Below are 11,039 nucleotides of genomic sequence, written 5' to 3'. Positions count from 1 at the left end.
GGGAAAGGGTTTTCTCTTTCTGTGTGTTTTGAGCCGTCACTTGTGAGCGGTGTGGTCATGGTGTGAGGTACGTGATGCTCATTAGGTTGATACTTTGGACTCAGGGGTCAGGATCTGTTTTGCCGTAGCTCAAGCCTTCTGCTGCACTCCTATTGTTTGCTCCTTTTTAAAGTTATTTTTATAGCATGGCTGGTAGCTGGAAGGTTCCTGAGGTCTTCCATCCTCAGAAGCCTGTCTTTAGAGCAAAAAAAAAAAAAAAAATGGGTAATAGATTGCATGCCTGAACAATGATTTTGTTTATAAAAAGAAATAAAAATGAGAAAAACGAAAAACTTGCTGCATGTGTGGAGGTCGGTGATTTGAGCTGAAGTAACTTCCTGAGAGTGGGTAACTTCACTTTACAAACAAGGAAAGATTATAAGCAAGGGCTACGGGAACATTAGCTGCTCCTGAGGCACTGTTGTATTTGTCTAATTATAAAAAGAAAGTTGATTGATGTTCATTAAACTGGTAAAATCAAATAAAGATTTTTAACAATAACCTCAATGTTTGAAGTTCATAATAACAAAACAGCACTTAATTTATAACAGAAATGTGTTTTCTTAAAAATCACTTCATAAACAAAAAGTTGAGTCTTCACACTCTTGCTTCCAGATAGATCTGAATAAACAGTAAATAATATAAATATTCACATGAGTGTGAAAGATACAAAATATACAGTAGAGTTTGAATTTAACATTAATTTAGTCATGACACATTTCTTATACCATTGAAACTATATATGTTATAGATCATTGTGTTGTTTACTTAACTAGGAAAAAGTAGTTTGTATAACAACTCTTTTGTTCAAGTGTTTATACTTTACACTAACATCACAGACAAAAGTACCCACAACATCTTCATAAGCATAAAAGAGTCTTCCTAATTGTTCAAGTTCATAAAAGTAATGTAGCTTGCGAAATGAAAAAGTAGGTATGTTTTACATATAGATAGATACATGATTACTTTAAAAATGGAAATGTTTTATTCAGAATTCCTCTCTGAAAACAGCATCATAGGATTCCTGTAAGTTTTAACATCCCCCAAACTCTGAGCCCAAAGTATTGATGATACAAATATGTTTTAAATACAACTATGCAGCATCCATCTCCCCTCAAAAAACTTTATTTTTCCTTCCACAATTGACCTAAAGGAACATAAACGAATAAATTGCCTCAGTGCAGAAGTCAATTGGTTAAAACTCCCCTTAAAGTTGTGCTTCAATATTAAATTTTATTTATTGTAATATTTGTTTAGGATAGACACTGCAGGGGTGTTTGTATGATAGAGCAGTAACTTGGTACACTTTTTAAAACTCTTGCCATGACCCCTCCTTCTCCTAAGTAGCCATTTAATATATATATTATTTTAGTCTGAGTCTGGGGAAAATAAATTAATATTAAATGTCAGCTACACAGTTGAAAGCATCCAACTGCAGAATTTGGGCAGTTTGTGAAGATTCCTGCAATCATGTTTTCTTCAGCAGACTAGCAGCAGGGTGGTGGCTGGATCCACGGTGTGCTCTGAAGGGCTGTGTGACCGCCTTTTGATTTCTACTTTCAGCCTTCAGATTTGTGAATCAGATCTGTCAAGTTCTGCAAATCCTCGGACAGAGCACAGTTGATTTCTCCCCCTCCCCCCTCCCAAAGTTAATCACCATCTTGGTTGGCTTCCTCCTTGCCTCCCTGACATTTGACTGCTGCTAATTCACTGATTAATCTCATTAATGTGATTATAGCAGGATTTGGAGCTAGCCGCCATTGTTCTGTAGACAGTCCTATTCAGGCTGAGCACTTTCCACACCATTCAGTTTGCTGTGGTTTTTTTCAAAGGCTGGTGGAGGGAGCCATTGTGATAGGGTTTCCTGGCCTCCTTTCAGCACCGGGAGCTGTCCGTGGCAGATAGCAATAGCATCCAGCGGAGGCTTCCTACAGGTTCACTGCCCATGTGAAAATGGCTCACTTTCATCACTTAATGACGGTGCCCACCGAGGTAGAAGTCGAGTGGTGTTTACAGCCACAATTGGATGTTTTGAAGATGATGGCAGCCCAGATCTGTAGCCGATGGTTTTTATTTTGTAAAGACATTGCTGCTGTTACTGCATGCACATGTTTATAAATATCGGACACATGAATCTGCCGAAATAACTCATGTGATTTGGGGCTCTAAAACTATTGTAGATTACAAACATTACTACTTTGGAAGTGGATGCTCTTTACCTCAATGCATCCAGTTATTAATACAATTTAATCTTTTATTTATTTATTTATTTTGAAAAGATGAACCAGGGTTACCTGGTTCACTAGGGCAGAAAGTACACCTAACAGGAACATTTCTGCGGAGTGAAACTTGCACCCAGAACCACAACCATTGCCAGGTTCATGGATCTGTGTTTGAAGCTGAGGCCAGGGCTGAGGCCCAATGACTTGAGAACACTTATGACTGATACACAAAAATTCTTAAAGGAACATGAGCCTACCTACAGTTTTCTTGGGAATAGATAGCTGTATGAGCTCAGGTTAAAAGAATGTAGTTATGGTGGGGGGAGGGGTCAATGCTCATTGATATGGCATCTTTATTATTTCTGCCATGTTTTTTTTTTACCCAATTTAATTTAATTTTTACTCTTTTAAAAATTTTGACTTCTATTCATTGTTGCAAACTATTGCATCCTCTGATGATACCTGTTCATTTTCTTTACCAAATTTAAAAAAATAAATGCAAATAAAAGATGTTTTGCAATGTTAAAATTTTTTTAAGTTTTTTTCTATTTGTTACTATTCTACATAGAATTATCAAATAATGAATTATAATCTAAGTATTCATTTGCTTTGTTAGCTCTCTTTAGAAACACACCACATGTACAACTTTAAAAAGATGATTACATCTGAGGGAAATTTTGATGACAAAGTAATATTTTTAATGTCACATGTCTAAACCAGACATCCCATGTCTATCTGCAAGCTAATCTACTTTGATGGAGACCTGTTGTTTTAAAAATACATATTATCCCTTCTAAGACACTGCTTACTTACTATGCATTTTAGTGGCTACACTTTAATCTCCAAACAACTTAAAGTTTTAGTCACTCTTGTGTTAAAAAAAAAAAATCCACTTTATGGAACAAGAGAAAATAATGAGGTTACCTGGGTAGGAACCAATCTGCCCTGAACTTGAACTCAACTGGCCGCCCACTTTCCTCAAGGGCCATGTTTTCTAATCAATAACTAGCTTTTCAAATGCATCTAATATTTGGCCAGAAGGTCTGCGGAATCCCCCAGAACCCTGTCCAGGAAGCAAATGAGTAGCAAGCGAAAGAGCTCCAGGCTGCTCTGCTCTCTGGCAGATCACTCCATAGCTGAGCTCACTGCAGTGTCCTTTCAACTTTTTAAGAATCTCTCTCTCTTTTCCTTTAAAATTGGGTAGCATTCCTTGACAAGAGCAATAGGAGGTAAACTTGAGCAAAAACTCACAAAACAATAACGTGTCTCACAAAGCTAAGTTTCATACCACTGCATAATACAGTGCCCCAACTGACACCCATCTATATGTATTCCAAACTAAAGATAGCTGCTATCACAAACTTAAATAATAAAGTAGTGTATGTGTGTTTTATTTTGGTGTGTGTAGGGGTGCAGTGATATCTAAATATCATATATGGCTAGTATTTTTAACAAACATTTTAAGTTGGCATATCCCATACATTAATATATTGCCTAAAATGATCATAATTGGCATTGGGAGTAATATTAAGGATTCTACTTCTTGCCATTTATTGTGTGTTTTTTTTCTGACATCAGATGATTTTAGGGAAACATCTATACATTTTCCCATCAGTGGACTACGTTTCAATGCTATGTGACTCAGTTTGGAATATCTTTTGTGTTCTCTCCCTTCCTCCTTTCCTCTCCCCCTCTCTCTTCTGGTCTCCTGGCCTCTCTTTAACTCTGTCCCTGATTATCTCTCAGCCTCTCTCTCCTGTCTCCCTCTCCTCCACACCTGCATTGTTCCAGCATACACAATGACTTTTCTGTGAATGTTTTCACGATGAAAGTGTTTTTTTTTTTTTTTTATTTTATCGTTGGCATTCTAATGAGCCCTCAGGGTATCTGCAGAAGTAATCAGAGATGGCAGAGAAAATGTAATCCAGGTGTTAGAAAACTAGAGAGAATGCATCAGTGCTTATTTATTGTATGAAAAAGACACTGACCAACCCTGCTGCCTTGGGCTGCTGGGTAGGAAGGAAACATTGCAAATGCTATAGCTCTCTATAAAAGAAAAAGGCCCATGTGGGGATTATTGGGGGAGTAGAGAAGGGGAGGGAGGTGTTCTGATGGCAGTGGACAGTGCATTGTCTGTGAGAAGATGGAGGGGCACTGGGTGTCCCCAGCAAGCCTCCTTGTGGAGAGCTGTGGAGGTTTCCGTCAGGGCACTGGAAAGGGAGCAAGCAGTACCCTGTGTAGTAACCACGCACCAGGCAGATGCTCTTCAGAGGAATTACCTCTGAGAGCAAGAAGAGGGTGTTCCTGGGACCTTGGGGCTGCTGTCAGTCTCCCTCAGAAACCAGCCTGCACTGTGCCTATGGAGGCCCCCAGTGGCTGATCTGTGGGCTCTGCCTTGCACTCCTGTGCACAGGGCTGACAGCGCTGGTCCTGATGGGAGGGGTGGAGGGAATGCAAACACAGAGGGATCTGTGACCACACGTGCCTGGGGCTCTCCATGGCAGCTGAGGAGCTGCATGAGTGAGACAGACTGCTGAGGAGGACTTGCTGATGGCCACCAACTCTTCTGCAGAGAGGTACCTCTTCCCTTTCATTTAAAGGTGACATGTGGTTGCTTATTTGCCTGGCTGTTGAAGCTTCCAACTCTTCTGAGTAATTTCTGATAGTCTCTTAAGTACTTCCCACAGCCATTTCTCCACCTGCCTGGACACCTTCCACTCTTGTTTGGTTGCACACTGTGACAGAATGGCATGGTTTGGGATACAAAGGGCCAACAATGGGTTTTCTTGGCCACAGCTGCCCCTCAGGTAAACATGCCTATGGGCTGCTGGTCTGAAATCTTCCCAGAGTTGTTCTCACTAGGAGTCTGGATATTCAAGCTAGCTTCCAGGAGAGGGGAGGTACTAAGCAGCCTTTATGATTTAGTGTGCCTTTACGGTGTGCTGAGAGGCTGGTAAGGGAAGGGGGCAGCTACTGCCACAGAAAGGCATGTGTTGCTTGCCTCAGTAGCCATTTATAAAATCAGCACTTAGAAAAGTAAAACATTTTAAAAAAAAAAAAAAAAGGACAAATGCTACGGAAAGTCATATAGCTGTGTTTTCTTTTGTGTTTTTGGCATCCTACTGGGTCTGCTCTTTTTTAGAATAAACTTTTTCTGTTATCTTTTCTTCACAAGATACTAATGCTGGTATCATGGGCTGGCAGTGCTCAAAGTTACTCAGAGAATAGTTCTTCCTCTTGTTTTAAGGGAAAAGGATCAAAGGAGCCTCTGCCAGGATGGGATAATGTAATGTGGCTGGTAAGCCAGGGACACTGTAGGAACCCCTTCGTTAACTCTCTGGTGCCCGTTCTCCAGTCTTAAGAAGTGGCAGGGAGGCCTGGGTGCTTTTTGTTTGTTTGTTTGTTTTTGTTGTGATGTGTAGCCGTAGTTTTAGTGAAAACACCAAGGTTCTGCTGACTTTGGTGAGGTTTCTTGGACCACAATATGCATTTACCATAACGTCAGCGATAGGGGAGATTTTCTGAGATACATCACCTAGCGGGTAGCAGCCAACAGCCAGCCTGCGTATTTACAGTTCTCATCTATTACATTAAATACAGCACTGCACATCATACACTCCGCTCTAGAGATTTAGAGGCCTGTGGGTACAGTGTAGGAAGCACACAGCACACATTCCCAATCCTGCCTCACTGCCGAAAGCCTAGTAAACAGGAAGGTTAGAAATTACTGGTTTTAACTCACAGCTGTTAGGTTGAGAAACATCTAGATCAGCGATGAAGTTAGGGTTTGAGGAAATGGCTGCGTTTTGTGTTGCTTAAAGGACAGCAGCCCCGAGCAGGGTAAGTCAGCAGGATGCTCCCGGTGTGCCTCTGCGGCAGCGATGTGGTCTCTAAGGAAACCTGTGCCTGATGCTCGCAGCCTGGGCAGTGCTGGCGGCCCAGGGCCGTCTGCCTGCTGCCTGCTGATGGAGGCTGCGCCGCATCCACCAGGCAGGGCTCTGCACGCATGCCCGTCTTCCCCGGCGTTTAGTGGTGTCAACTTATTAATTTCCATCTTCGACTTCAGGCCTGTTAGTTTCCTGTCTGAAAGCATTATTACTTTTGTCCATGTGGCAAAATAATTAGCATACAGATGAGAAGTGGCCCCGTGTCTGCGCGCCGATAGAGAGAAGATGTGCGGTTCGAAGTTGATTGGATGAATGGAGAACAAATGGTGGGCGTTCAAACAAGAGTTTTGTAGTCGCGGAGCAGGCTGGAGAATTTTCTGGGTGAGTCCCTAAGATGGAAGGCAGGGGTGGCTGCCGTGGGAACGACTGCCTGTCAGAGGCTGGCTTAGCGGAAGGTGCGGAGAGGGACTGCAGGCGCAGAGAATCCATTCTTCAGGTTTCTCTTTGAAATCCCCTCCAGGTAAATGCGTCCTGTTGTTTCTGCAGCCGTTGCTGCGCTTCCCAAAGTGGAGCAAAGTTCAACTCTTAAGGGCAGTAACAAAAGAATAGTCTTTGGCTGGTGCGTGGGGTGGCCTCTTCATCCATCTTCCGTGCAGAAGTGTGAAGTGGAAATTAACTGTTTAGAGATTAGTGTTTTCAGAAATTTACAGCAGCCATTATTCAACGTGTTTAATTAATATTTTCTAGGACAGTGTATGGAGACCAGCAGAATTAGCAAATGTTTTTTTGATGAAAACCCAGATGTAATTAGTTTTGACTAGTATATATTTTTCCTAGCTGGAAGGAGATTTTTAGCTCATTTAACCAGTTACTTAGTGGGGACAGTGGAAACTGAACTGTGATGTTTTTGTAGGTCTGTAGGATGCACGGGGGGGGGGGGGGGGGGATTTTAAATGAGTACAACCTTTGATACTGAGTTCTTTTCAGAAAAAAAAAAGATTTTTTTTCCCAAATCAGTTTTCTGAGTTCATAAGTAATAATGAAGCTTCCTGGAGCCCTGAGTGTCTATTGTCAACAGTGGCACAGATTTCTTATATAATTCTGGGACTACCATGCTGGAGCATGGGTGTTTCAAAATTCAGTTCAAGATGCTTCTGGGGGAAGTCACTGATGAGGAGTCCTTTCCTGTCTTAAGGATTCCTAGCCTCCTTACAGGGAAAGGTTTGCATTTTAACTGACCTAATTATTTAGTTTGTTTTTAAAGTCAAACTTCAGACGAGACCATGATCTTTTAGCTGTATTTCTGTAGTTTCATGGATATTTTGGAGCATGGCATGCTTTCATTTTGATTTTTTTTTTAAAAAGCTCTCCCCAAGTGTTGCTATACTTTAGAAATGACAGCGAATGTGTGACAGAAAATACAACTTTTGGGGGAGGTGGGTGGGTGTCATTTGTTCTGCTTCAAAAAGTATGCCTTTGTAAAAATGAAAGCCACAAATACCTTCAGTGAACCCAAGCCTCAGGTGTGACAAACTGGGAGCAAGCTTGTTTGTCCCTGGTAGGTAGAACTTGTCTCTGATCATTTTCCTGGTCAAATTGCATGTTTCTGAATATTCATATTAAGATGTATTTTTTTGCATAATAGGAAAATTCTCAATTTTTCTATGAATGTATATGTACATACAAATGGTTTTTTCTATTGCATTTTTAAAATAAGCTAGTAAGCTAGAATGAGGAAAAAATAAACTCATGTTTTAAGTTTCTAGCCCAAAGTAATGAATACCCAAGAGTTCTCGTTTTCATGAACTCCTATCTAGAGGGAGGCTGCACTGTGCTCCCTTCTCCCATGCCCGTCTCCTTTCGGAGTTGAGCCCATCTCTGTGGGTAAAATAACTCTTTTGTTTTCTGGTTATAACTTTCTTGGTGCAGACATCAGCCTTTCTTTTTTAACCTCTGCTTGGCCGTTTAGAAGCAGGGAAGCCCTTGAATGTCACTTACCCACGAGGCTTCCTTTGTGCCTGGTTGCCTCTCACAGGTGAAGTCCATTTTTTTTTTAAGGGTAACAATTATGTCACAGGAGTTTCCACTTGAGGGAGTTACTTTTGCCACTTACAGTCCCGTCAGTTCTCAAGGCTCCTTGCAGTTGATCAGGGCTTGATCTAAAGACAATGAAATGTCCTCGAGAGCTGTAAATGTATCCATGTGAGCCAGCCTGAAAATGTGATTTTTAAAGGAGACTTTTTATTTTTATATTTGTTTTTTTTTTCAACTTTTTCTCTGAGGTTGCATATCAACTTTGGGAGAGATTATGACCTTCCGTAGCTAAATCATGTAATTCATCCATGAGATTCCAAATGTCAGGTGACTGCCTTCGCTGCTCTGTGGGCAGTGGTCTCACTGGGGGGATCTGCACCTCAGGAGCTCTGCCCTGTGCCACATGTGCTGCCCACAGGGCTCCTACTGCTTACGAACAGGAAAAAAAATGTCAACAGTTTTCTTCCAAAATGTCACTTGACCTTATTTCCTTTAAAATTCTGTGCTTGTGATGTGTTTTCACACAGTAAAGAGAGTGTGCTGAGCCCTCCCATGGTTTTTTAAAGTGTAAAACATGTATATTTTTAAGGTTGCTGGGGTAAAAGTGTTGTGTGTAGGCTATAATATTTGAGTCGTTGGGTTAATACGTGCATCATGTAAACCTGTCTTAGATGTATGTGTGTACTCATTAATATAGTTGTAAGAACTTTGTGACTCTATATGGTATGCTGTCTGCTACTTAACTGAAGTCCGATGGTTTAGGCGGCACACTCCCTCAAATTGCCTTGAGAAAATCACCCCAATTGAGCATTTGCTTCAGATGGTTTCAGGTGCAGTGTCAAGCCTGAAACTCTAAATCAAACAACTCAGGGATGAATAATTTATGGGGGGGGGGTTGCTTCTTTTAGTACATCGGCAAGGATTTTCATTGTAGGATTTCCACCTCCAACATGGCCTTGAGTAGCACCTCAGCCATTGTCTAAATTGAACCGTAGTGTGTTCTAAGCTGCACTCACACAGAGTGTCTTGACAAAAGTCAGCACCACTCCTCAGTTCTGGGGGGCTCCTACATCCCTGAATCCTGTAGGCAGGGGACAATTCTCAGAGGCTGACTTTAAATTTGGTGCTGTATCCTCTCCCTGGTCCACACATTCCCCTAGCCTGTGCCATCTGAGCAGAAGCTGAACACACAGGGCACTGTCGCCATGAAACAATGCTAGCCAGACTGGTGGTGGAAATAATCCAGTCTGCAGGGCACCCCATAGAGAGCCATCAAACCGAGTCTGCTCTGGAGCTGTCTATGAGAGTGTGAACATTCAGAAATCAATGCTGCATCTGCTGGTGGACCCTCCGGTTCCCTGAAACCCCCACCTGCCTAATGCATCTGGGCAAGAGCTTTCAGAAGCCAGCTTCCTTCAGGATAAATTTAATACGTCTTGAGGGCCAGGCGCAAGCAAATTGATTCTATCTCTGCAGCAGGAACACTCGTAAACATCTGTAAGGATACAGATCCTCGGCGACTCCAGGATGAGAGGATGCTATTTCGTGAAATATTCTAAGCCTACTCCCTTCATACCTCATGCCAGCATGGCATTTTTTAATTAGGAAGTTGATTAAAAAGGGCATGGCAGACCAGGGTGTATGGTCCTTTGGCATTAATCCAGCTGTTTGTTGATGGAATGGTGGAAGGCGTTGCTCACCACCCATTTCAGGAAAGAGGGAGAATCGGAATTGTTACAGGGCAGAGGGGTGGTAAGAACGGGCAATCCTGCGCTGTGCGCCGAAGGCAGTTGGTGGTGGCTTCCTCTGTGCTAAGCTTTCCTGCAGACAGACTTGCCGGCTTCCTCCATGACCCAGGTCACGTGTGCTTTGCAGATACCTGGGAACACCGGGCAGCTCTGTGTATTACACTGAGGAATTCTGGGCTTCTGGCTTTCCAGCAGTCAATAGGAAAAGTCATAATTGTTTGCGTTTTCTGGATGGACATCTCTTTTGGCCACATTTCCCGTAGGCTGCCGTCAGCAGTGGCACCTCTTCTAATCTCTATGGTGCAGCACTGTTAACCTCAATAGTAACTGGTTTTGTTTTGGCTATTTTTTTTCTTTCTTTTAAAGGGAATTCTTTTCTTTATAGGATCTTTTTAGAGCTTGAAGTATATTATCTCAGGAATAAAATTTTATGCCTACTTGTAGTGTTCCCATGGCTAATGTGGTGTGAATAAGTACCCTGTTATGAATTTAACCCTGTCCATCCTTCTCATTGTTTGAACACTTCCTGAGATCAAGTGTGCCTAAGAAAGTAGAAACAGATTGGCAGCTAAGACCGACACTGGGACCCCCAAGCTGAGGGAGGGACCCTGGGGCTTTCACATGACCTCTTGAGGGAGCTGCTCAAGGCTCAAGACAGGGGACACAGGGAGATGTCTTCACTCCAGTGGGACTGATCAGCTGATTGGCAGCCAGCCTGTCTTTTGTTCTCTTCCCCTCTGAAACTCCATGCAAGTTTGCTACTTATTTTTAGATTCTGTGTTTTAGGAAAGTTCAGTGATAGATCACTAGCAATCAGCAGCCGTGATGGGCAGCCTCTTCTCCTAGCAGCCTTCTCAACTGCAGCCTCTTCTCCTAGCAGCAAAACATAGTTAGCACTGAAGATAAAGAGTATAGCTTCTTAAAGTCAGTTTCTTCCTCCACTCTTATTCCACTGATGGAATATCTATGCAATGAGGACACCTTAAGCTCCTACTGTGTACAGAGGAGAGAGAGAGAGAGAGAGAGAGAGAGAGAGAGAGAGAGAGAGAGAGAGAGAGAGAGAGAGAGAGATCCTGCAGGTAGTCAGGGCCTAGGTATTTGTCTGTCTG

At 42.3% G+C, this 11,039-nt stretch overlaps 1 protein-coding gene and 1 long non-coding RNA gene across 25 annotated transcripts in view; one reads left to right on the top strand and one right to left on the bottom strand.

The window, feature by feature from the left end:
- Positions 1-6,116, bottom strand: part of LOC128115251 (uncharacterized) — a 52,477-nt gene extending 46,361 nt beyond the window's left edge. For all 4 annotated transcript variants that reach the window (XR_008220045.1, XR_008220044.1, XR_008220043.1 and 1 more), the window contains exon 1: positions 6,004-6,116. This is a non-coding gene — a long non-coding RNA (uncharacterized LOC128115251). The remainder of the gene's footprint in view (positions 1-6,003) is intronic.
- The window catches only part of Myt1l (myelin transcription factor 1 like), a 403,345-nt gene that overhangs the window by 113 nt on the left and 392,193 nt on the right, over positions 1-11,039 (top strand). For 8 of the 21 annotated variants that reach the window (XM_052745747.1, XM_052745746.1, XM_052745760.1 and 5 more), the window contains exon 1: positions 5,907-6,529. The gene's annotated coding sequence lies outside the window, so the exon portion shown is untranslated. The other 13 variants (XM_052745761.1, XM_052745758.1, XM_052745753.1 and 10 more) reach the window with 7 other exon arrangements.

Source organism: Peromyscus californicus, unplaced genomic scaffold, assembly GCF_007827085.1.
Source record: "Peromyscus californicus insignis strain IS unplaced genomic scaffold, ASM782708v3 Scaffold_1__1_contigs__length_55948999, whole genome shotgun sequence".
NCBI classification, from domain to species: Eukaryota; Metazoa; Chordata; class Mammalia; order Rodentia; family Cricetidae; genus Peromyscus; species Peromyscus californicus.
This window is presented reverse-complemented; position numbering and strand designations above follow the sequence as displayed.